The following is a 27,397-nucleotide window of genomic DNA, read 5'->3' as shown; positions in this document are numbered from 1 at the left end:
CTTTGTAAGATGTGACCATGTACTCTGAAAGATGCATAAGTACTGAAAACAAGACAAAGAGAATAGTAGCTGTAGAAGCCATAGCAATAGTCAGAGCCGTAGTCAGAGCAGTAGTTGAAGTGGTTCCGTTTCCCCTGCTTAGAATTTTTTCACTTAGAATTTTTCCTTTGTTAGAATTTTTTCCTTTTCCCCACTTAAGACATTTCCACTTTTCCTCTTAGATATCTTTCATAGAAAACTTTTCACACTTAGTAATAAACTCTATAATAATTTCTCTAAGTGTTTTTTCTTCCTGCGACCTCAGACTAGCAGTAAGTTAGAGCCCAGCAGCTGCTGCTATTTGCCTAATCCTCTGCTGTTAGGCTACAGGTGTTAATCACCTAAGCCTGCAGTCTTTTACCCTCAGAAGAAGTTTTTAGGACTTTTCAGAAGTTATCACCAGCATTCCAGTACAGGTCAGAGAGCCAGAAAGCCCTGAGACCCTCAGACTTTAAAGCTATCACCAGAGTCCTAATCTGTGCCCCTGCCACTACCTCCTCCAGGCTGGGAGGCTCCTGGAAGTGTTCCTTTATGTCTGAGGGTTGGAGTGGGTACCAGTTAAGTGGTTTAGTTTGAGTGGGGTTGATATTAACTGGGAATGCTCAAGAATTTTGGGTTTCAAGTTCGGTATCAGACTCCTGAGTAGCATGGGAGACAGGGTTAGTTTTTGCAAGAGATTCCTGAAAATTGCAAAGTTTTGGGGTGGTAGATGGTTGGGTATAAGGGACTATGGAGTTTGGCAAGGTTTTATCTATGAGTATTGAAGGTCTCTCACTTTTGTGGCTTGGAGAATGGGGAGGAAATATATTTCTCTCTGATTGGATGGAAGTTGGTGGAGTAAGGCAGGTGAGAAGTCCTTTGGTATTTTAATGGAGCCTTGCCTTTGGGTGGGGGAGGGAGAGACAGGAGGAGCAGATGGTTTGTTTAGCATTTCCACCAAGGCATAAAGGGAGAGGGGTGGGTAGATGGATTTTTATATCACTTATCAGTTGGGAAATAAAATTGCAGGGCTGTAAGGTCTGAAATAGGGTGATTTTTGGGACCTTGATCTTTGGGTTCATTTGACTGAGAGGGGTCAGGAGCTGTGTTGTTTTCAGTCTATCCTATTTTAGATGGCCCTATACATTGCCAAATTGCAGCTAAGATCAGCAATAATAACAAGAGGGTATTATTCCTTCTTAGATATCTCTGTTTTTGATGAGAGAAACTACTTAGCTGCATGAGTCTGGGCTGTAAATATTGTCATTGGCCATGCATGGCACAATCTGAAGGACTTCCTTCCAAAACAAGAAGTCTTGCTTTTTTGGCTATTTTTATTCCATGGGATTTTAGTAGGGCACATATTTCCTTGGGCCTGGGGTGGTTTTTATGTGACGTTGAGTTTCTCATGACAGAAAAGAGGAGAAATGCTTTGTCCAATGGGAGTGGTCTCTTGGACTATTGGCTTTGGGGGATTCCACAGAGGTCCAAAATGCTAAGCCTTCCCAAAGATTTAAGAACTGGAAACCATCCTGTGGCTTTTAAGTGGCTGCTGTGTTGCCAGGTTTTCTTTTTGTTTTAAAGAGAGTCTAGATAGATGCCATTGTGGGCTTTCAGGATTTAAACAGAGGCCAACAGGACCTTCAGCCAGCACCAGAGAGTAGCACTGGCCAGGAGGCTTCAGTTGCCCTGTTGGATTATCTAAATCCACCTGATGGCTCTGACTGAAAGCACAGCAGGAAACAACAGGTTGTTTGTCTCCAGTGTTTGGGAGGCTCACCTTCCCATGCTATCAGTTCCTGCAGCTGTGTCACTGTTCAAGCCCCACGTGGTTGGCAGTGGTGGGTCCTGGTGCCTGAAGGCTTCCCATGAAGTTCTCTGGCCCAGCTGGGTGTGGGGATTTGGACCAAGGAGATTGAGTGCCAGCAGGGAGAGACATTCACCTCTGCTGCCTCTGCTGCTGCCTCTACCCATGTAGAGGCATCACCACAAAGTTGCCTCCAGGTGCTATGCCTGCTGCTTGGTGCTGAGCCGGTCTGGGATGAGCCGGTGAGAATCTGGCAAGGAGCATGGGAGGGGTCCTGAAGGTGCTTCAGGAGAGAATATCAGTGTTACAGCTCTTGCAACAGAAACTCTCAGACAACAGGATGATTCTCCTACGACTTTACTTCTCCCGAATAGGATTTTTTTTTTTTGTTTTGTTTTTGGTTTGCTTGTTTGTTTTTGGTTTTTTGTTTTTGTTTTTGTTTTTTTTACTTGTATATTGTTGGGGGCCGACTTAAGAAGACTGCTGAGGGCAGATGTGAATCAAAGGAATCAAATATATTATTTGTACAGATGGTGCATAGAACAATATGTATGTGATTGAAGACATTTAGATAATTACACCTCATCATAACAGCTGTTTTTACCTGAGCATGTGCTGCGTTGGAACCCCTACTGTATATGGAGTTATTCCTTGTTTTGATGTGTAATAAATGTTGTCTGAAGTATTCAAGGTTTGACAGAATTCTGCAGTAAAACAATCTGGTCCTGGAAATTTTTTGATTGGAAGAATTTTAATGACTGCCTTTATTTCCTTAGAGGTTGTGGGACTATTTAGATGGTCTTGTTGATTTTCTCAAAGAACCAGCTCCTGGTTTGCTTGATTCTTTCTATAGTTCTCTTTGTTTCTACTTGGATGATTTCAGCCCTGTTTCTCAGGAGTGGAATCTATCCAATCTGCAGACACTAAAACAAGACACTATTGCTGATGCCAAGAAACATTTGCTGACAGGAGCCTGGTATAACTGTTCCCTGAGAAGCTCTGCCAGAGTCTGACCAATACAGATGAGGATGTTGGCAGCCAAACATGGGGACCCCAATGGAGGAGTTAGGGGAAGGACTGAAGAAGCTGAAGGGGTTTGCAACTCCATAGGAGGAATAACAATATCAACCAACTAGACCCCCTAGAGCTCCCAGAGACTAAACCCTTAACCAAAGAGTACACATAGATGGGTCCATGGAGCCCCTGCATATGTAGAGAATGGCCTTATCTGGCATTAAAGGGAAGGTAGACCCTTGGTCCTGTGGACGCTTGATGCCCCATTGTGGAGGAATGCTAGGATCTAGCATAATGAGGTGGGAGTGGGTGAGTAAGTAGGTAGGTTGGGGAGCACCCTCAAAGAAGCAAGGGATGGGGATGGGATGAGGATTGCAGAGGGGAACCAGGAAAGGGGGAAACATTTGAAATGTAAATAAATAAAATAACAAATCAAACAATGAAATCCATTTAAAAAAAAAAAAAACAACCTGTTCAGCTAGCATGTACAATCCCTGCAATGCCTCCCCAAGCTAATGAAGTACCTGGGTACTTTAAGCCAATGACCTTTGCCTACTCTGGATATTCCTACTCCTTTAGCCCAAAACTATATAGCCCTTAAATTACTCCAAGTAAAGCTGATATGTCTCCCTGAAGTTGGTTCCAGTATGTCATTACTACTATGTGTAATTATGGACTGTTTGAAATCCTGTTGATTGACTCTGCTCCCTTTGTCCTCATGGCCAGGTCTAAGGCCCAGGGGAGAAGGGAGACCAAATGGGACTGCAGTGATACATGCAACTTTACACTTTTTCATAGCAGCTTCCAATATTTCTTTTTTTAAGTACATCTTTATTTTCTACATTTTTTCTAAAGTACATTTTTTCATTAAATAGTTTGAAAATTAAAAAAATAAATATGGGATTTTTGATAACATTTCAGTATTCATAGTCTTATCTGTCTTCTTACATGGTAAAAGTTTACAAAGAATATCTGACTTGATAAAAAAGTCAGTGTTTAGAAAGTGGTTCATGAATTAGAATGAGGCTGAAAGTTCATTCATGTAGTGAATTGTCAATGAGCTCTACTCATTCTTCATTTTCTTTTCCTTCTTTACAAAGAATCGGTAAATGAACACGAGGCACTTCACAGCAAGGGCTGCAATGGCTGCCACACAGGTGAGTAGGAATCCAATCACATCCAGAGAGTGCTACTGGTACCAGGTAAGGTTATATCCAAGTGGTCTCAGGTGCTTGGCCCTTTTGTGGCGCATGACAAACTCAATCCAGAAGAATGCTCCGGTCTTTGAGTCAGGGTTCAGCAAGAGACAGAGTGAGGATGGACTCGAAGAATGGAGACCAGACAGAGTGTGATTCAATCCCATTTATTCTTCAGTCTCTCTTTCTAGTCCAAGTCCCAAGTCTTGAGTTCCTAGTTCCTAGTTTCTAGTTCCTAGTTGTACTCCTCAAAGTGTCTGATTCTCTGTTACTCCAAATTGTTCTGCTTTGTACTGTCCTAATTGTTCTGAACTCTCCTGTCTCACTTCTAAGCCGTGCCTTTAGGTCATGCCTTTAAGTCTTGCCCTTAGGTCTTGTCTCTAAATCTGATCTCTAAGTCACACCTTTAAGTCACACACCTTTAATCTCACACACCTTTAATCTCACACACCCATGGAAAGTCCTGGGTATCTAAAGCAAGATGTAATCAGTGTGCTCAGCTGTTGTAGGCTATTGTAATACAAGTCTCATGTCAGGGTATATGGCTCAAGATGGCTGCAAAGCTGATAGCCGCTTTCTGCTAAAAGTTGGCTCCCAACAGAGGAGCTTGAGAGAAATCCATAACCTTTTAGTGGAAACATCTGTAATGCGAAATGCACATCCTTTCCCAAATTTCTTCAGACAACGGAGCTTCCAAGTCTCAAATTGTTTAAACCTCTCAAGCCTGTCTAAAGGCAGTGCAGTATGTTCTGTGGATAAGTGGTTTTGAGTTCTTGAACATGTATCACCTTCAGAGAAATTTCAAAATAAGTGTAAATAAAGACAAAAAAAGAACATACCTTCATGTCTCCCTGTTTTTATTTTTTTAAATAATTGTTATTTTAATGTTATGTTTGCTCTTTCAATTATTCCCTGCTTTAATGATTATGAAGAAATCTTACCATATGATAAATATTGCAATATTTACAGAAGTTTTTTTTTTAAGTTTTTTTCTACTATAGACCTATATGCTACTTCACAACTGTATGTAATTCCAACTCTAGAGGATCTGAGACCCTTCTACAAATAGACAGACAGAATACCAATGCACATAAAAATATGGAATATATTTTTAAAGTTGCATGTAGGTAATATTAATATGCCATAATAATCTTTGAAAGTTGTTGAGCTTTAAATGTCCTGTCTAATTGACATTTTTGTGGGTATTAACAGGTGTTCTTGTTAACAGGTATCCCCAGATATTATACCATGTCTGATCTTTATAATTTTTCAGGTGTAATAATAAAATTGTTTTTGTGTACCACATCCTGAATTTGTTCCCACTTTAATTGTTTTGCATTATGAAATCAGCATAAGGCTCTAAGGGACCTTGTATATTTTGTATATAACTATACTCGAAGTGAGATTCCTTATCAGTTTTCATTCAGGCAGCCATAGCTACATTCCTAACATGCAAGGGGGCTGAAGAAGGTATATTATGCACCTGATAATCTGTAACTAATCATCTACCAATCCCTATTTGCATTTCATTTGTGACATTTCTAGTATTATCTGTCATTCCTAGCTGGCAAACTTTTTCATGGACTTTATCTGAAAGCCACATTTGCCACTAAAGAGACTGAAAAGAGCTAAAAAACACCTTAGCAATTACATGAAACATATAGCAAATACTGCACCTTATTGCTCCAATGAAAATGATATTCCTTACTCTGTGGATCACTATGTCCTTCTTAAAATCTTTCATAATATCCATGTCCAATTCATGATAATCATTTGATTTTATTGAAATTTTTTGAGAAGCAGCAAGCACAGCTTATGAGCCCAGAGAGGAATGGATCAATGAATTCCTTTTCATCGCCATATCCTAGCTTGCTTAGTAGGTTATAAAGTTTGTCTTTTCATAGGCTCTCCTAAATCCTCATCAAAAAGTGAATAAATCCAAGATTATATTGGAAATCAAATTTTTTATCCTATGCTACAGGATCAGTTTTAGGCAATGCACCACACATATTTGAAGGCTCCAGTAATGTCACTGAGGAATTGATCACCTGGATAGTTACTAAAGACTATGTTTTACTTTTGATTTGCCCACACTTGGAAATACTCTTTTTTTTTTTTTTACATGTTTGACCAATTTTAAAGCATGCCCATCCTGTTTATATTCATGTGATGACTTGGCCATTAGTTCCTGGTGATTATTAACCTACTTATCTTCATTAAGTATAGATAATAGTCTCTATCAATACCCAACTAACCAAAAGTTGAAGGGGGATTCTTTCCCTCTTGTTTATATGCTTTTTCACTATTCATTCAGACTCTATCCCATACTTCTTCATTTAAAGTATCATCTTCTGCAAATTACAGATTATAGTCACAAGCAATTTGAAGTCAATCTAGTAGTTGTGATTTTGATATGTGTGCTTGTCTTTTCATTAAGAAATGATGGACAAGCTCAACATAGAGCATAGCTTTTTCTATTTTCTTTCCTATTACTCTTACTGTGAGTGTCTTCAATCTCCTATTACAAAGCCAACTTTAGGCCCCCATTCAGCTTGTTACAGCTCCAAAAACAGTGAGACTTGGTAAAATGAAGCTGATAACTGAGGCAGACTAAAATCTCATGAAATATGCACATTTATTTAGAGCATCCAACACTGCATAATTGTCATATAAGTAAAGATCACACGAATTCAAGCTGTATCCAATCACAAGGACATGACATATATTTTAAAATTTAAAATATCAAAATTTCTTCTGGAAATTATGACATCATTTCTCCCTTTCCATCCCTCCCTCCAAACATTCTAATATCCATGTTCCCTTGCTCTATTTCAAATCCATGGCCTCCCTTTTCCTTAATTATTGTTAAATACACATATGTACATGTCTCTACATTTATATTCTTATATATATCCTGATCAACCTTTGTAATCTCAAATTTGGCTCTATCACACAGATTATCTAACATTTAACACGTTTTTTGGAGATCTGATGACAAAACCCCAGCAAACAAAGAACCAAACACTAGAGTCTACAAGTGGCTTCCCCAGAAAGCCCTTCTTGGTAAGACTCTGAAAATCAAATTCTGAATCATGACTGATTCTCTCTGATTCCTATACTTATCTTTATTGACTTCAAAATCCTTTATATTACACTTAGTGAGTGGATAATTTAAGACAAGATAATTGATTGTTATCTACTATGGATTCCATGTATTCAACTAGAAATGAGTATTTTATAATTTGAGTCTCAAGTCACAAGCAAATCTGAAAAAAAAAAAAAACAGTTCTCTGTAAATTTTGTTTCTTCTTGTGCTGTGACAAAAATATTTCATTGAGGTTATGAGTTTAAGAATATTTATGTAGCAACATCTCTTTTCAGTTCCTCATAGTATACATTTCTCTTTATACTTCTACGACTTGCTAATTAATGTTAACCTGAATTCATCTTATTCGAGGTCATCCGAAAAACAAAGCCTTTGTAACTCATGGTGGAGCCAATGGCCTCTATGAGGTCATCCATCATGGAATCCCTATGATTGGCATTCTTTTGTTTGGAGAACATGATAACATTGCCCAGATGGTGGCCAAAGGAGCAGCTGTTGCATTGAATATCAGAATAATGTCAAGGTAAGATTTGCTCATTGCACTGGAGGAAGTTGCAGACAATCCTTCATGAGTATAATCTTTTAAAATGTGTATCATTCCTTCCTTCCTTCCTTCATTCATTCATTGTGTTTTTAGGGAAGGCCAAATGAACAAGAATTATCCTGAAGGTAGTAATGTTGATAGGAACAGAGATAAATTAGGGCATGGTTCAATACACATATTATTCTCTCCTTTGTTGGTTTTTTTTTTTTTTTGTCTTTTAATTTCTTGCTATGCCTTATGTTTCTTTGCTATGTAAAGCAGGTGGTCTTAAATGTGCAACCTTCTGCTTCATCTTCCATACTGCTTAGCCAAGAGGTGTAAACCACCAGGGCTGATTAATTTTTTTTCCAATTTTTATAGTAATGTGTCAGAGTTTTAAGCATAGTACACAAGTTACATATCCAATTAGTAAAAAGAAATTAAACATTTAGGGTAGATTTGAATATGTTACGCATAGGAGTTGAAAGAAAACCTTACATGGGAGAAACTTGAATGTTACTACAGATATGTAATTTATATGTCAATTATAACTTTCAGCATCAAAACACAATTTATGTAAACATAAAAGTAAGTGTATGATTGGTGTGTAATTATCCACTGTTTTAGTAAAAGCAAAAACCTATTAGAGTAAAGCAATTTAATACTTCAATCATCATTATTCTTTGATCTAAAGAAAAATTTCAATTTGGAACTTATTTCATGGAAAGAACTTTCTCTCTCCTGCACTCCTATAATAGTTTTGAGTATTGTTATAGCTAGGGGGAGGTTTACCCCCTTCTATATTCACATGATTATTGGTGTCAAACTTACTTAGATCTTGTTTTTATGCCCATGGCTGGTACTTTTTTATTGATTATTTATTTATTTATTCATTTATTTACATTTTAAGTGTTGTTTACTTTCTGGTCTCCCTACTGCAAAGTCCCCATTCTATTCCTCCCCCTAGCTATAATGATACTTTGCCTCTAAGAAGATGCTCTTCCACCCACCCACCCACTCACTTGTGCCTCACTCTTCTAGCATTCCTCATCAGTGGGGCAACAAGGCTTCACAGGACCAAGAGACTCCCATCCCATTGATGCCATATAAGGCAATCCTCTGCTACATATGGAAGCCATGGACCCACCTATGTATACTCTTTGATGGCAGGTTTAGTCCCTGGGAACTCTGAGGGGTCCTGTTGGTTGATATTGTTTTTCTTTCTTCAGCTCCTTCAGTTCTTTCCCTAGCTCTTCCATTTGGGATCTCTGGGCTCAGTCCAATGGTTGACTATATTGGCATCTGTCTTAGTCAGGTGCTGGCAGAGCCTCTCAGAGGATGGCCATACTAGGCTCCTTGTCTGCATGAACTTCTTGGCATCAGCAATAGTGTCAGGGTTTAGTGTCTGTGGATGAAATGAATCTTAAGGTGGGGCAGTCTCTAGATGGACTTTACTTTAACCTCTGCTCCATTTTATGTCCCTGTGTTTCCTTTAGACAGAAACAATTCTGGGTTAAAAATTTTAAGATGGGTGGGCGGCCCGCACTTACCTCTAAAATCAGAATGGTGATTAAAAATAAAGATCAACAATAATGGCAAAAATTAGACTCAATGCAGGGCTCAATGAGTAAGAGCAGGGTTTTTTCTACGAAAGAACAATAGTTTAGTTCCCCGTACCCATAATAGGTGGTTTACAACAATCTGTAACTTTAACTTAACATATCTCTCTCATTCTGTCTCTCTTTCTGATACTCTGTATCTGTCTCTTTATCTCTCTGTCTTGCTCTCATACACACACATACACATAATAATATATAATGGGAAATGTGTCTTCTTCTACTTTACAATAAGAATAATATATGTAATAGAATAATAATTACAGTAGTGTAATTGAGAACATTACCCTTCCTTTTAATTGTATTGAATAAGTAACCTTCATAAGAAATAGATAAAAGCCACCAAAAAATGTAACCATTAGAGCTAATTAATAAAAACCAGGACACTTTTGTAATTATAATCTTTAATCACTGAAATGACATTCCATAAAAATTTCTTTTCAAACCCAACTTCTTATCAGCATGACACATATGAACCATAGTGGGAAGGTTTATGAGAGATTTGTCTTCAACTTATACATTCCGATGCCAATGTATAGTTTGCCCAAAAGTTTTTATAATTCCTCAGCAGGTTGTTGACCATTCTAGAATGTCAGCGGGACATGGGAGAGGGGACTGATAAGTGAGACATAGTAAAGTCTCACGCAATATCCTACTTTATTCAGAGCATGAGGCAATTTATACTCTAAGGATCAAGAGGAGTCACATGACCAAAGTGTGCAATCACAAGGGCAAACTGCACATGATAGACAAGCCGTGCACAACAGCAAAAAATGATTTTCCATAGAAGTATATGAACAAATAACAATAGACAGTAGTAATAAATAACCAAATGTAAACTCATGCCTAACTACTGCACCTGGGAGAGGCACAAAAGTATAATCCATGAACAATTCCATGACTTTTGAAGAAACTGAGGTAACAAGACTCCTGTCTTGTTTTCTTGGAGTTTTCTCACAAGCAATTAGAAAGTTTGTCACTAGATTCTATTCTGATATCATATTCTGACATTGGATAACTGAATTTTCATATGTTCAAATACTATATCATTTTAATATGTTTTAGATTTAATGTTTAGTAGTTTGAAAACTGTTGTTTGAGAATATTTCCAACCTTTCTATTTATGTCCTTTCATCATATTTATTCAAGAAAGTCACACATACCTACTAACATTTTTAACAGTCATGAATATAAAACATAATTCATTTATAATAATATTTTATATAACTATCTTTACTATCTACACAAAAACTTATGATGTGTGTTCTTCATTCATTCCAATATGAATTGATATTCATATTATGTTTTACAGCTATAAAGAGAATGCTATGTGGTTGCCAACCATTCACCATGACCAACCTATGAAGCTCCTGAACAGGGCTATCTTCTGGATTGAGTTTTTCATGCACCACAAAGTGGCCAAGCACCTGAGACCACTTGGACATAACCTCACCTGGTACCAGTACTCTCTCTGGATGTGATTTTATTCCTACTCGCCTGTGTAGTAGCCTTTGTAGTCCTTGTTGTAATGTGCTTCTTGTTTGTTTACCAAATCTTTGTAAAGATGGAAAAGAAAATGAAGAAAGAATAGAGCCCATTCTCATTAACAATGCACTACATGAAAGAAATGTTAGTGCCATTCTAGTTTATGAACTTCTAAATATTTATTGATGACTTTATCAAGGCATATCTTCTTCTTAATTTTATACCATATAAGAAGACATATAACTCTGTGGCTACTGATATGTAATCAAAGAATCCTATCATTTATTTTAATTTTTAAACTAATGTAAAAAAATCTAGGCATGTAAAAATATGAAACATAAATATGTACACTACAGAGTCTTAAAAATCAAAGTATTATCCATCCAATATTTGAATATTTTCCATTTGTTTCTTTCTTCAAGACTGATTCTGTAGATTTTATACAGCTCCACACACACACAAAAAAATAGCTAACTCAAACACTAACATATAAATATGGTTTTCCTGTAATAGTTTTCATTATTTGTAGTCTGGTGTATAGTGTGGTTTGTTTTGAATATCAGTTTTAAATAATAATCTGTAGGCTCCACAGAAATTATCTGTAAAAATCAAATGATCAAAAATTCATTTTATAAACAGTAAAGGAAATACATTCATAACCTTTGGGACTAAGTATGAATATTCTGAATTATTAACAATATAAAATGTATTGACTATTGAAAGATAAGGAACTGTGACATACTAAAGCAAGGTTGTTTCCTCCCTAAGGGTTTATAGAAAATGTGTAGGATTTTAAAATGTAACCTCATCATTGATAAAGAACAAAGTTCTGCAGTCAGGTTGAGTTAAAATATTTTTAGCACCTTTACTCAACAGTTGGCAAAGTGATAATTTGAAGCTGACAAAATACACACATAGTATGTACTCAATGTTAAGTGGATATTAGCCCAAAAGGTCAGAATTCCCAAGATACATCACACAAACCAAGTGGAGCTTAAGAAGAAGAAAGAATAAAGTGTAGATGCTTCAATCCTACATAGAAGGGAGAAAAATAATCACAAGAGCTAGAGGAAAGGAGAGACTTGTGATGGAGAGAGGAGGAGGAAAAAGAGGGGAGGACAGAATCAGGTATCGGAAGGGACAGGAGAAAAGTATAGAGGGTCAGGAAATTGAATAGAAATATTTAGCAGTAGGGGATGTGGACCTGGGTGTAGCCACTAGAAAGTCTTAAACACCAAGGAAGTAAAAGGCTCCCAGGACACTGGTATGACTTTAGCCAAAATACCCAACAAAGAGGAAATAGAACCTCTAGAGACCACATCCAGTAGATAGACACTACCCTCAGTTGCGGGATGGGGCCACCCATTTATCTCAAAGTTTTTAACCCAGAATCATTTCTGTCTAAAGGAAAGACAGGGAAAAAAAATCAGAGACTGAAGGAAAGGCCGTCCAGAGACTTCCCGACTTCCCACCTTGAGATCCATCCCATAGACGGACACCAAACCCAGATACTTCAAGCTCTATATTGGATACACAGGGTGAGTAGGCAGTGTTGTCTTGTCCCTGATTTTAGTGGAATTGTTTCTAACTTTCTCACCATTTAATTTTATTTTAGCTATTGAATTGTTGTATATTGCTTTTTTTTTTATGTTTAGATATGCATTTGGTATTCCTTATCTCTTCAAGACTTTTAACATGAAGGGTGTTGCATTTTGTCAAAGGCTGAATTTCACCATATAATGAGATGACCATGTGATTTTGGTTTTTTTTTTTTCATTTGTTTATATGGTGGATTATATGGTTGATAGATTTTCATATATTGAACCATCCCCACATCCGTGGGATAAAGTTTATTTGATTATTGTTAATGATGTTTTTAATATGTTCTTGAATTCAGATTGTGAGAATGTAATTGGGTATTTCTGCATTGATGTTCATAAGAGAAATTGTTCTAAAATTCTCTTTCTTTGTAGAGTCTTTGTGTGCTTTAGGTATCAGAGTGACTATGTCCTCATCGAATAATTTTGCAGTGTTCCTTCTGTTTCTATTTCATAGAATAGTTTGAGGAACATTGTTAATAGCTCTTCTAATTGATGTTATCAGAATTAAAATTCTGTACTAAAACTATCGGGCTCTGAATTCTTTTTGGTTAAGAGACTTTTAATAGTGGTGGTGCATGCCTTTAATCCCAGCAATTGGAAGGCAGAGGCAGGTGGATTTCTGAGTTCGAGGCCAGCCTGGCCTATAGAGTGTGTTCTAGGACAGGGAGGGCTATACAGAGAAACTCTGTCTCGAAAAACAGAGAGAGAGAGAGAGAGAGAGAGAGAGAGAGAGAGAGAGAGATTTTTAATAATTGCTCCTATTTTCTTAAAAGTTATTGGAATATCTAAATAGTTCACCTGATTTTATTTAACTTTTATAAGTGATATATGTCTAGAAAATTATCCATTTCTAAAGAAAATGTGGTATACTTACATAATGGAATACTATTCAGCTATTAAAAACAAAAACATGGATTTTGCAGACAAATGGATAATAGATCTTGAGAATAACCTCATGAATGATGTTATCCAGTTTCTAAAGGGCATGTGTGGTATGTACTCACTTATAAATGGATATTAGCCATAAAATACAGAATACCTATTCCACAAACCCCAAAGAAGCTAAACAAGAAGGAAGGCACAAACAAGGATGCTTAAATCTTACTTAGAAGGGAGAATAAAATAGCAATAAGAGGAAGGTAGAGGGAGGGAAAAATCCATCATGACTGTGTTATGATTTCAAATGCTTATGTACCAAACATAGATGTACTCAACCAATGGACAGAAACTGTTGAATCCTATGGTTAAATTAGGGAAAAGCTGAAAGAAGCTGAGGAAGAGGGTGGCCCTATAAGAGGACCAGCAATTTCAATTAATCTGGACCCCTGAGATCTCTCAAACACTGGACCACCAAAAAGGCAGCATATACCAGCTCCTAACACCTATACAGCAACAGACTGCTGGGTCTGTGTTCTATCAGAGATGATGCACCTAACCCTCAATAGACTGGAGGCCCTAGGGAGTTTAGAGGTCAGGTGGGGTGAGGGGGTGGAGACAGCCTCATGGAGACAAAGGGGTGGGTTGGAGGTCTGGGATGTGGAACAATAGGAGGGTGGACGGGGGATAAAATTGGGAGAAATAAATAAATAAATAAATAAATAAATATATAAAATCAGAAAGGAAGAAAGGAAGAAAGAAAGAAAAGAAGGGAGACCTCTCCCCAGCGGGCCTGCTGGTGTGTGCACCCCGGATCCCGCCGAAGACATTCTGGAAGCTCCATGGATCCCACAGCCAGCATTAGGTATGAAATCCCACATACTGCCCTGAGCCCATAGCTGGGTGCTGTGAGTGCTCAGATTCCAGCAGATACCCCCCTCCCAGCCCCTGCCAGCTAGCACTCCCCTTCCTCCACTCATGCCTCTTCTGGATCTGAGGCCTGGACCAGACCTCTCCCCAGCCGGCCTGCTGGTGTGTGCACCCCAGATCCTGCTGGAGACATTCTGGAAGCTCCATGGATCCCACAGCCAGCATTAGCTAGCACTCCCATTTGGCCCATCTCCCGGATCTGAGGCCTGGACCAGACCTCTGCCAGGTCTGCTGTGGTGTGGACTCCGGATTCTACCTGAGACATACTGGAAGGTCCACTCAACCCAGAGCCACAGAGGAACAACTGAACTCAGAGAGTCAGACAACATATCCTGAGATATCCAAAAGGAGACACTGCACCCAGAACAGCAGACACCTAGCTGGACTGCCACCTTGGAGGCACCATATCCTGAGGCATCCTAGAGATACCACTGTAATCAGTGCAACTGGAAAAATCACAGAGACATCTGGACCCCTAGAAGACCAGACACAAGTGAGATAACTGGAAAGGCAGGCTTCAATCAGAGACAGAAGTACAGGTAGCACTAGAATTAACCAGATGGCAAAAGGCAGGCGCAAGAACGTAAGCAACAAAAACCAAAGTTACATGGCATCATCAGAACCCAGTTCCCCCATCAGAGCAAGCCCTGAACACCCCATCACACCAGAAAAGCAGGATTCAGAATTAAAATCACTTCTCATGATGATGATAGAGGACTTTAAGAAAGACATAAATAACACTCTCAAAGAACAGATAGAAACCCTTAAAGAGGAAACACAAAAATCCCTTAAGGAATTGCAAGAAAATGCAACCAAACGAGAGAAGGAATTAAACAAAACCATGCAGGATCTAAAAAATGGAAGTAGAAACAATAAAGAAATCACAAAGGGACAATACCCTGGAGATAGAAAACTTAAAAAAAAAACGATCAGGAGTCATAGACACAAGTATTACCAACAGAATACAGGAGATGGAAGAGAGAATCTCATGTGCAGAAGATACCATGGAAAACATTGACACAACTGTCAAAGAAAATGCAAAATACAAAAAGCTACTAACCCAAAATATACAAGAAATCCAAGACACAACGAGAAGGCCAAACCTAAGGATAATAGGAATAGATGAGGTGGAAGACTCCCAACTTAAAGGACCAGTAAATATCCTCAACAAAATTATAGAGGAAAACTTCCCTAACCTAAAGAAAGAGATGTCCATAAATATACAAGAAGCCTACAGAACTCCAAATAGTTTAGACCAGAAAAGAAATACTTCCTGCCACATAATAGTCAAAACATCAAATGTACAATACAAAGAAAAAATACTAAAAGCAGTAAGGGAAAAAGGCAAAGTAACATATAAAGGCAGATCTATAAGAATTACACCAGACTTCTCACCAGAGACCATAAAAGCCAGAAGATCCTGGACCGATATCATACAGACCCTAAAAGAACACAAATGCCAGCCCAGACTACTATACCCAGCAAAACTCTCAATCATTATTGATGGAGAAACCAAAATATTCTATGACAAATCCAAATTTACACAGTATCTCAACACAAATCCAGCACTTCAAAGGATAATTGGTGGAAAACTCCAACACAAGGAGGGAAACTACAACCTAGAAAAAACAGGAAAGTAATCTTCCAAAAACCGTAAAAGAAGGTAGCTACACAAACATATCTCCACTGCCAATAACAAAAATAACAGGAAACAACACTCATTTTTCCTTAATATCTCTTAATATCAATGGACTCAATTCTCCAGTAAAAAGACATAGACTATCAGACTGGATACGTAATCAGGACCCAACATTTTGCTGTATTCAGGAAACGCACCTCTGTGGAAAAGACAGACACTACCTCAGAGTAAAAGGTTGGAAAACAATCTTCTAAGCAAATGGTCCCAAGAAACAAGCAGAAGTAGCGATTCTAATATCAAATAAAATCAGTTTTCAACCAGAAGTAATCAAAAAAGATAAAGGAGGACACTTCATATTCATCAAAGGAAAAAATGTACCAAGAGGAACTTTCAATTCTGAACATCTATGCCCCAAATACAAGGGCACACACATACATAAAAGAAACTTTACTAAAGCTTAAAGCATACATTGCACCCTACACAATAATAGTGGGAGATTTCAACACTCCACTCTCAGCTATGGACAGATCATGGAAACAGAAACTAAACTGAGACACAATGAAACTAACAGAAGTTATGAACCAATTGGACCTAACTGACATCTATAGAACATTTCATCCTAAAACAAAAGAATATACCTTCTTCTCAGCACCTCATGGTACCTTCTCCAAAATAGACCATATAATTGGTCACAAAACAGGCCTCAACAGATACAAAAAGATTGAAATAATCCCTAGTACCTTATCAGACCACCATGGACTAAGACTTGTCTTTGACATGGACAAAAACAACAGAAAGCCCACATACACTTGGAAACTGAACAATGCTCTACTCAATGATAACTTGGTCAAGGAAAAAGTAAAGAAAGAAATTAAAGACTTTTTAGATTTAAATGAAAATGAGGACACATCATATCAAAACTTGTGGGACTCACTGAAAGCAGTACTAAGAGGAAAAATCATACCTCTAAGTGCTCACAAAAAGAAATTGGAAAGAGCATACATTAACAACTTGACAGCAAGCCTGAAAGCATTAGAACAAAAAGAAGCTAGTATACCCAAGAGGAGTAGACAGCAGGAAATAATCAAACTCAGGGCTGAAATCAAAACTATACAAAATATCAATAAAACCATACAAAATATCAACAAAACCAGGAGCTGGTTCTTTGAAAAAATCAACAAGATAGACAAACCCTTAGCCAGACTAACCAAAGGGCGCAGAGACAGTATTCAAATTAATAAAATCAGAAATGAAAAGAAACAACAGAAACAGAGAAAATTAAAAAAATCATCAGATCCTACTACAAGGGCCTATACTCAACAAAATTGGAAAATCTGGATGAAATGGACAATTTTCTAGACAGATACCAGGTACCACAGTTAAAGGAGGAGCAGATAAACCATCTAAACAGTCGCATAACGCCTAAAGAAATAGACACAGTCATTAAAAATCTTCCCACCAAAAAATGTCCTGGGCCAGATGGTTTCAGTGCAGAATTCTTTCAGACCTTCAGCCTGTCAGTTAAGGGGCTACAGCAAATTCATGGGTTGGAGTTTATTATAAGGGTGTTTTCTATGTTTTATTTAGAAATAGCTGAGTGGAGTTAACAGGCAACAGTCCAGATTACCTTACATGGATAGTTGGTTTTCAAAACATCAGAAATCCTTAGAATTGACATAACAAACATTTCTGTATTAATGTTCATTTTCATTAGAGACCTGTCTGCTCCGGACAGCTTCCTATATTGAATTCTAAGAAGAAATTGAGCATCCTTGGAGTTACTCCAGTTGTGATGAGACAGCCACTAGGCAAGAATTGCCTCTTTCCTTCTACAGACAAATTACTGTCCAGAAAATGACACACTTGCAGAATAGTCGACTGATTATATCTGCCTAGACAGAGTAATCAGCCCTTAATAATTCTGCAGCACTAAGGTCTGTCAGATGATCCTGGGCCAGAAGGCAGAAGAACAGATGCTCCAACATTTTGAAGTAGAGCGAATGTCCAGGTGTTCAGAAGTCTCTATAAATTGTCTAAGTTTTAGAAGCTATGCTTTGTGCTTCCCACAATTATAGTTAACTCAGTCATTCTGGATTTCTGACGGGGTTGAAAACTTATAGCTATTTACCTTGAGAGAAAAGATTTGAGTGAATGGTCAGCAGCTGACATTCATCCTAAAGCCAGGTTCAGAACTAAATGTTTTAGTCAGGATAGATGACAGAGGTGCTGGTTAGTCAACAACAGGATGGACTGGGTAGTAGGACTATCTTGGACCTCACTGGTACAAATTGGCATAATTATGCTCTAATTGTATTTTGAGAGAAAAGTTTCATTTTAACAGGAAGGCTGATATGTAGGAGGAGCTAAGGTAGGAGGAGTACTGAGAGGAAGAAAAGGAGTAAGAAGAGGAGAAGCTAGGTGATGAAGGAGTGAAAGAGGGGGGAGACAGGGAGGCAGATGTTCATGTATCTCCACCAGTCAAAGATAGTTGTTATATCTAGATTGGGTAGTGGGTTACACCTCTGATTGAACAATACCAAACTTATAAAGCCTATGATTAACATTTTTTTAAAAAAATGTATAAATGCAAAAAGGAAAAGGGGGCATGGGATAGGGGTTTTCTAAAGGGGGGAATGGGGAAAGGGGATGGCATCTGAAGTGTAAATAAAATATCTAATAAATGAAAAAGAATTTAAAAAATATTATCCAACAAAAAAAGAAAGAAAAGAAGGAAGGAAGGAACAAAGAAAGGAAGGAATGAACAAAGAAAGAAAGAAAGAAAGAAAGAAAGAAAGAAAGAAAGAAAGAAAGAAAGAAAGAACAAAGAAGGTAATGAAGTAAATTAAAACAAAATGACTTTCTATACATATGTGAAAATCTCAAATAATAAACCTTTTAAAAATAAAAAAATAAGAATACTAGCAAATATAAAGCCACATTTAAAATTAAAACAAAAAAACCTATTTTCTGTGATTGAAATATCTCACTTATCCCAATACATAAGTCTTAAGAACAAAAATAGAGAAATATCAAAGGTAAACAACACAATAAATCAAATGTATTTAATAGACAGCTTCAGATCATTCTATACAAGATCATTCTATATATAAATGATACAAATGTATATATGTAAATACATGCATATATATACATATACATACACACACATCAGGAATTGTGTCAAGACTCATGTCAATAAAATTCGAAGTGAATCACATTATTTTTGTTGGCAGTTTAAAAATTCATAGAACTCACCTTAAAATTTATATTATACTACCTTGGAAATAAATCTTAAAGAAATACCTGTGCTTCTACATACATACAATCTATAAAAAGTAAAGTAAGATAAACTAAATCTTTAAAAAGTCTATAACTATCAATGAGATAGAACTACTAATTGGAAAATCTCCCATTGCTGCTGGAGTTCCTTAGAATCATTGATCTCTGCTTGTATCCAGTTGTGGTTTTCTGTGATCATCTTCATTTGCTGCAGAGAGTTTTCTTTGAGATAGTTCTTCAGTCTCTCTTCTTCTCTCCAATTCCCTAGTTCCAGTCCCAAGTTCCTAGCACCGTCTCAGGTCCTAGTCCTAGTTCCAGCTGTAATAAATCTCAAGTCCTTATCCCAGTTCCAGCTGCTAGTTTCTTTCCCAGTTCCAAGTTACCTGTCCTAAGTCTCAAGTCTCAAGTTTTGAGTACTCTTCCAAGATTCCTTCTTCTGTCTGCCTCTCACTTTCTATATGTCTCACTTCTAAGTCATGCCTTTAAGTCACACCTTTAAGTCTTGTCTCTAAATCATACCCTTAAGTCTCACACCTTTAAGTCTCACACACCCAAGGGAAAATCCTGGGTATCTAAAACAAGATGTTCACACAGTGTGCTCAGCTATTTTAGGCTGTTGTAAACAAGTCTCTTGTCAGGGTATATGGCTCAAAGTGGCTGCAAGGATGATAGCCGCCTTCTGTCAGCTCCCCACAGATAGGGTGGATGCTGGTAAAACACACACACACACACACACATATATATGTATCTAAAAGATTTATATATATATATATATATGACATATATAGATATATATGATATATATATCTTTTAGATACATATATATCATATATATATGATTTTAATGTGATATATATATCTTTTAGATACACACATATATATGTGTATATATGTATATATGTATATATGTATATATGTATATATGTATATATGTATATATGCATACATGTATATATGTATATATGTATACATGTATACGTATATATGTATATATGTGTATATGTGTATCTGTGTATCTGTATACATATACATATATGTATATACATATATATATGTATATATATGTGTGTATGTATATATATATATATATATATATATATACATATGTGTGTGTGTGTGTGTGTGTGTGTGTGTGTATCTTTTAGACTGTGGTAGAGAATTATACTAGTGCAGGAAAGTGGCAGTAATAGGTTCTTTTCTACCTTCATGACCTCATCAGCCCCAGATTGTTTCCAGTATCAAGCATGCTTTCTCCCCTGCTAAGGAAGCCTTAGGTGAAATTAGGCAGCTCTTGGTTACCACCAACTTTTGAGAGATACTTGCGCACCTTTCCATAGATACCTTGACATGCTGGTTACTGTTGTGAATCATTAAGTGTTGCAGCACATCTCCTGCATCTATGGCCCAAGGAACACTGTGGAAAGTGGAGGGGAAAGTTTCTAAGAGGCAGAATACCAGCAAGTCTCTGATCTAGTCTCTCCTAGAAATGGCTACAAGACTAAGAGCAGAACAACAGCGATTCAGTTGTGTAGGGTACCACCGCTACCCAAAGAATGACAGGTATTTCATTGTAATTCCAACAAAATACCTAATTAGATTTTAAATATTTATTCTTATATCCATCAGGGTGTCTCAGCGACATGACTACTTAACTCAGCAACATGAATTGTCAAGGACAATAAGCATACTAAGATGGACAGGAAAATATACAAAGTCATAATAAAGGTATATAATTTTGTCCTCACATTTTATGTTATTTTAAGGACACACTGCTATTTTAACATACAAAATCTAAAACCCCATATTTACATCCATTTCTCTCTTAACTACCTACTGAATATTTTTAATATAATATTTAAAGAAGAATTGAAACCAAATAGCACTGAAGCACAGTTTAGCAAATTAAGAATGCCTAAGGATATACATTATGCTACTGAGCTTTTGTCTTTTGCATGCCTCAAGCCAACTTTCCCTCTGCTTTGGTATTTACACCTCCCCTCCTCTATCCTCATATTTCCTTTCCCAAGCCATGGTTCCAGAAAGTTCAGAGCTTGTGAGTTAGAAAAAATGGTCACACCTCCAGTAGAGGGCATACTCTTGGGAGTGACTTTTATAGCCAGTTGTTTCCTGAGTGCTTTGCCACCAGTAAATTTACAGGCAGTCTGTTTTGTATGAGCCATGGTATGGGCACCTCTTTACTTACCTCCCATCTTCCACTGGAGCTCAGCAAGCGCGAGGCAGCACTGGCATTAGAGAACTCCGAAGGTTGCACCAAAATTGTCAAAAACCCATTTTAAAAAATAAATGAGAACAAAATTTTTAAAAATGACGGAAATGTAGCAAGAATCTTAGCACATTACCAAATTGGACTTGGCCTGAGGCAATACTCACTGTCCAAAATAAAAGGGGGGGGAGGGGAGGGGAGTCAGAGAAGAAAGCAAGTACAGAGACTGAAATCTCAAATTCAGCTCAGTAATTGCAGTTCCTTATGTTAAAGACATTCATTAAAGTCACTTTAATCCTCATCAAAATCATTTTCTCTTGTCCTTTTAAGACAAGGCATTTTTTTTTTTAATATCCTCTCTCCCTACATTTATAACATCTATTTTCATCTCCCTTCCTGGAGTCTTTCTCTTGTCTTGTGTTTGAAGTTTTATTGAGGATTATACCTTGAGTTCCTGTCCTTCTGCCCCAACCCCATTAATCTGATATATGTTTGCCAACATTATTTTAATCTTTTGACTTTGATTTCTGCTATCACTCTGTCAATAATGTTCTTAATTTTCTGTCCTTCCAGCCTTATAGAATTGTTTTGTTTGCTTATGTTTTTGTTTGTTCATTTTTGTTTTTATTTTTTGTCTCATGGGACTATAGTTAACATCTTCTGTAAGAAGTTGTCATACCCTATTGTTTATTGTTTCTTCTTTCTCTTTTCTTCAGGTAATAGAGTATGTTCACTTGATGACAGAAATGTATTATTTGTTGTCAGATATTTTATACTTCCTCTTATCCATAAGGAATCCTGTCTTCTTATAACTACCACGTGTATGGTGGCTGATATATGCTGATACTTATCCCTACCTGGAATCTTATCTTATGCTATATGAAATTCTATTTTATATATGCCATGTGAAGTCCTGACTATCTTGTGTCATATGAAGTCCTGACCATTGGTTTTATAAAGAGATAAGGGAAGGAAGAAGGAATATGTTTGGTGGATGTACAGTCAGGTATGGGGGAAGGGGATGATGTTGAGGTCCTATGCTGAGATATCCCTTACCCCTGGGAGACCAGCCACAAGATGGTATAGTATAGAATTGAGTTTACTCGGAGCATGGAGAGGGGAGTTGAGGAAATAGAGATAGAGAAAGGCAGAGAGAAAGAGTAGAGGATTAGAGGCTGACCATGAACACATGGAGAGAGAGGGGGAGGAGAATATGGAGAGAGGGGAAACAGGATCAAGAGGACAGAGCAGGAGCAAGAAAGCAAGAAAGAGCAGAGGGGACAAGCAGCCACTTTTATAGTCAGTAAAGCATACCTGGCTGTTGCCAGGTAACTGTAGGACAGAGCCTAGACAAAATGCTAGCACAGACTGTCTTATGTCACATGAAGGCATCCTCCAGATCAGCCCCCCTTAAGATCCATAGGAATGTTTCTTCCACTCTACCCAAATCTCCTGCTCAGTCTTGGGCCAGATCCCTCAGTGGAAACTGGAAGCACAAAATGTGCATTCCTACTCAACTTGGCAATCACTGTCCCAATCACTGTCACTCAACCTCTGTGATGTCTAAACCATCAGATCAGTACTTAAAACATCAATGTTTTTTATTTTCAACATGAAATTTGATCTGCCATGGTTTTATAGTTTCAGACAAACTCCATATCATGCCTAGGAAGCTGTGACAGAAGAAATTAGCTCCGGTAATGATGATCAGAAGGAGGTGAACATTACTCCTTTATCCCTATAATGTGAGATAAGTAGGTGAGTATATCCAGAGGTACTGACAGTGTAGAACAGGGCATGGTGATGTCAGGTGCCAAAACTAAGTTCCTTTTGAAATGTCCAAGGCTTGAGTTATTTAAAACATTTCTACAATTATATAATAGAATATAAATGACATACACTGTACTGTTTTTCAAGCAAATTTGGTGACTTTGTATACTCAAGTGTGGGAAGCGGCTCCACTCTCACCATTACAAAGTGGCACTTGGCATAGGCATTGCTTGAGAGAAAAGACAACTCCATATATGGAGTTGTATGCACTGAGAGGTGTGGTTACCCGATCACCCCACCTCGCATCATTGAGAGTGGCCAATTAGCAGTGACTTCGTGGCAGCTGCTGATAGGATCAAGGCAATGCTTATAAGGGGCTGTGGGAGCTGGGGAGAGAGAAGAAACAAGAGAAGAGAAAGAGAGAGAGGAAGTGTGCTGTACAGGGATAGCTGAATAAACCGCTTGAAGAAGAACATGGTTGCCGTTGCCTTATTCCACGGGTCGGACATGAGTAGCGACACTCAAGAAATTATACTCCAGACAACCAAATAATCCAAATATTAAAAATGGGATACAGAGCTAAACAAAGAATTCTCAACTAAAGAAACGCCAGCAGTGTATGTAGGGGAGGATGACCTCGTCGGGCACAGGTGGGAGAGGAGTTTCTTGGTCCCATAAACAACGAACACAGAGTGAGGGGGTGGGGAATGTGAGGGTGAGGAGGGGAAAGTGGGGAGGGGGTAGGCCCGGGCACTGCCTCATAGAAGCATGAGGAGGGGGAATGGGATAGGAGGTTTCTGGGTGGTGGGAGGAAGTGGGGTAAGGGGATAAAATCTGAAAGGTAAATATAACACCCGATTAAAAAAAAGAGAGAGAGAGATGAAAAAAGGGGAAAAGGGAGAAAAAAAAAGAGAAAAAAGAGAAAAAAAAGAAAGAAAAATAGGAGATTTAATAATACAAAGGGAAGGATTTAGAAATTTAGGAGGCAGTTCATGTTAATGGAAACAGCATCATAGAAACTGGAAAATCATACCCTCATAGAAGCACAAGGAGGGGGGATGGGACACGGGGTTCCTGGGTGGTGGAAGGAATGGGATAAGGGGATCAAATTCGAAATGTAAATATTACAACCAATTTTAAAAAGGGGAAAAATGAAAAGTTGTTAGAACCAACATCTTTTTAAAAAATGTCAGCCCTCTAGGAAAAAAAAAATTTTTTTTCTTGATACTAAAACTTGTTCTGAGAATTGTATATTGCAGAATACACAGCCTTGGTGTATCTACTCATCAAGCATACTGAGCAGACCAGCCCAAACCTCTGATGTCCTGGAATTCCAGCTGGATGTAGTGAAGACTCAGCATCAGAGGCTTATCAATTTACTCTTTCCCCCACCCCTCTTCTAATATCGCAACACCCTTAATCAGCTTGAAGAAGTTAAAGAAGAGTCAGCGCCCCTATTCCCTGGGCTTGGGGACTAAGGTGGTTAATATTGGTCTGCCTCTCTATGGAAAAGTAGTGGTTTTGTTGGAACCGGGAGGATTAGCTAGGACTTATTGCATAGCCATAACCTATTGGTAGAAATCTGTATAATTAATATCAAGATGAAGTTATAACTTCTTAAATGGTACAAAATTTACTTTGATTTCAAATTTAAGGGCTTCATTGGTACGAGCTTCTTATTGATATAAAAGTGAGATGAATATTGATACTCTCATGGGCATTGTGCCTGTATAACACATTTAGGAATACAAGGCTTAGACCCAGTCCTTCTTTAACTTTTTAAACTGATTTGGGATGGTTAGCCTATGAGTTAAGGGACTATAGCAAATTCATGGCTTCGAGTTCATTGTTAGGGTGTTTTCCATATTTTATTTAGAAATAGCTAAGAGGAGTTAACAGACAACAGTCCAGGTTACCTTACATGGATAGTTGGTTTTCAAAACATCAGAAGTCCACAGAATTGACGTTACAAATATTTCTATATTAATGTTCATTTTGATTAGAGACCTGTCTGCTCATGACAGCTTCCTGTATTGAATTCTAAGAAGAAATTGAGCATCTTTGGAGTTACTCCAGTTGTGGTGAGACAGCCACTAGGCAAGAATTGCCTCTTTCCATCTACAGACAAATTACTGTCCAGAAAAGGACACACTTGCAGAATAGTCGACTGATTATATCTGCCTAGACAGAGTAATCAGCCCTTAATAATTGTGCATCACTAAGGTCTGTCAGAAAATTCTGGGCCAGAAGGCTGAAGATTTGATGCTCCAATGTTCGGTAGTATAGGGGCTTTTCAGGTGTTCAGCGGTCTCTATAAATTGGCTAAGTTTTAGAAGCTATGCTTAGTGCTTCCCATAATTTCAATTAACTCAGTCATTCTGGACTTCTGACGGGGTTGAAGACCTATAGTCTCATAGCCAATCCTGGCTATTTACTTTGAGAGAAAAGATCTGAGTGGATGGTTTTCAGCTGCCATTCATTCTAAAGCCAAGAAAAAGGCCAGGTTCAAAATTAAGTGTTTTAGTTAGGAGAAATGACAGAGGTTCCAGTTAGTCAACAAAATGATGGACTGGGTATTAGGACTATCTTGTACCTCACTGGTACATTTAGGAATAATTATGCTCTAACTGTATTTTGAGGGAAAAGTTTTATTTTAACAGGAAAGGTGATATGTAGGAGGAGCTAAGGGGGAAGGAGTACCTAGAGGAAAAGACAGAGTAAGGAGAGGAGAAGATGAAGGAGAGGAGAAGCTAGGTGATGAGAGAAAGAAAGAGAGAGAAAGAGAGGGGGGACATAGAGGCAGATGTTCATGTGTCTCCACCAGTCAAAGATAGTTGATATATCTAGGTTGGGTATTGGGTTACACTTCTGACTGAGCATTACCAAACTTATAAAGCCTTTGATTAAAATTTTTAAAAAATGTATAAAAGCAAAAAGGAAAAGGGGGCATGGGATAGGGGTTTTCTAGGGAGGGGAAATGGGAAAAGGGAATGGCATCTGAAATGTAAATAAAATATAAAATAAAAAAAGAAAAAGAAGAAAATAACAATCATTGGTCATTAATATTGCTCAACAACAATGGGCTCAATTCTTCAGTAAAATGGCATGGGCATAAACAGAATCCATCATTCTCCTGTATACAGAAACACATTTCAGTAGCCAAGATAGACATTATCTCACAATAAAAAGCTAGAAAAAGGTTCCAGAGCAAATAGACCCAAGAAACAAGCTTTAGTAGCTGATCTAATATCAAATAAAATATACTTCTGACTCAGAGTAATCAAAATAAGTAAGGATGCTTCATATTCATTTAAAAAAATCCACCAAGATGGCATCTCAATTCTGAGCACATATGCCATGAATGCAAGTAGAAAAAACAGTACTAAAGCTTAAATCACACAGAGAACCGCACACATTAATAGTAGAGAACTTCAACACCCAACTCTGACAGAAACTAAGCAGAAAAATAATAAATCTAACAGGTTGTGATTCAAATGAACCTAACAGATATCTACAAAAACATTATAGATATATACCTTCTTCTCAGCATTACACAGAACGTTCTCAACAATTGTCCATATAATCAGGCAACACAGAAGCCTCAACTGGAACAAGAAGATTGAAATAACCCCTTGTATCTTATCAGATCACCATGAATAAAAGTTGGACTTCAACAACAACAAACAACACAAAGCCTGCATACTCTTGAAAACTGAACAACTCTCTACTCAATAATCACTGAGTCAGGAAAGAAATAAAGAAATTAAAGACTTCCTGAAATTCAATTAAAATAGGCAACAAAATACTCAAATTTATGTGACACTATGAAAGCAGTGCTAAAAAGTCAATTACGAGTACTAATTGTCCTTATAAATAAATTGCAGTAAATACCGTGTGTGTTCTTTTGTGATTGGGTTAATGTTAACTCACCCGGGATGATAATTTCTAGTTCCTTTCATTTACCTAAGAATTTCTCGAATTCATTATTTTTAATAGCTGAGTAATACTCCATTGTATAAATGTCCCACATTTTTTTTTTTTATCCAGTTCTGTGCTGAAGGGCATCTAGGTTCTTTCCAGCTTTTGGCTATTATAAATAAGGCTGCTATGAACATAGTGGAGCATATGTCCTTGTTATATGTTGGAGCATCTTCTGGGTATATGCCCAGGAATGGTATAGCTGGATACTCAGGTAATAGTATGTCCAATTTTCTGAGGAACTGCCAGACTGATTTCCAGAGTGGTTGTACCAGCTTGCAATCCCACCAATAGAGGAGTGTTCCTCTTTTTCCATAGAGGTTCCTGGGTGGTGG

General features: G+C 37.6%; 1 pseudogene; it reads left to right on the top strand.

Annotated features, from left to right (window-relative positions):
• Positions 1-3,948: 3,948 nt before the first annotated feature.
• Positions 3,949-10,871, top strand: LOC117712431 (UDP-glucuronosyltransferase 2B17-like; annotated as a pseudogene).
• Positions 10,872-27,397: the final 16,526 nt, after the last annotated feature.

This window comes from Arvicanthis niloticus, chromosome 7 (genome assembly GCF_011762505.2).
Source record: "Arvicanthis niloticus isolate mArvNil1 chromosome 7, mArvNil1.pat.X, whole genome shotgun sequence".
NCBI classification, from domain to species: Eukaryota; Metazoa; Chordata; class Mammalia; order Rodentia; family Muridae; genus Arvicanthis; species Arvicanthis niloticus.
The sequence above is the reverse complement of the archived record's forward strand: the minus strand, read 5'-3'. Positions and strand labels throughout refer to the sequence as shown.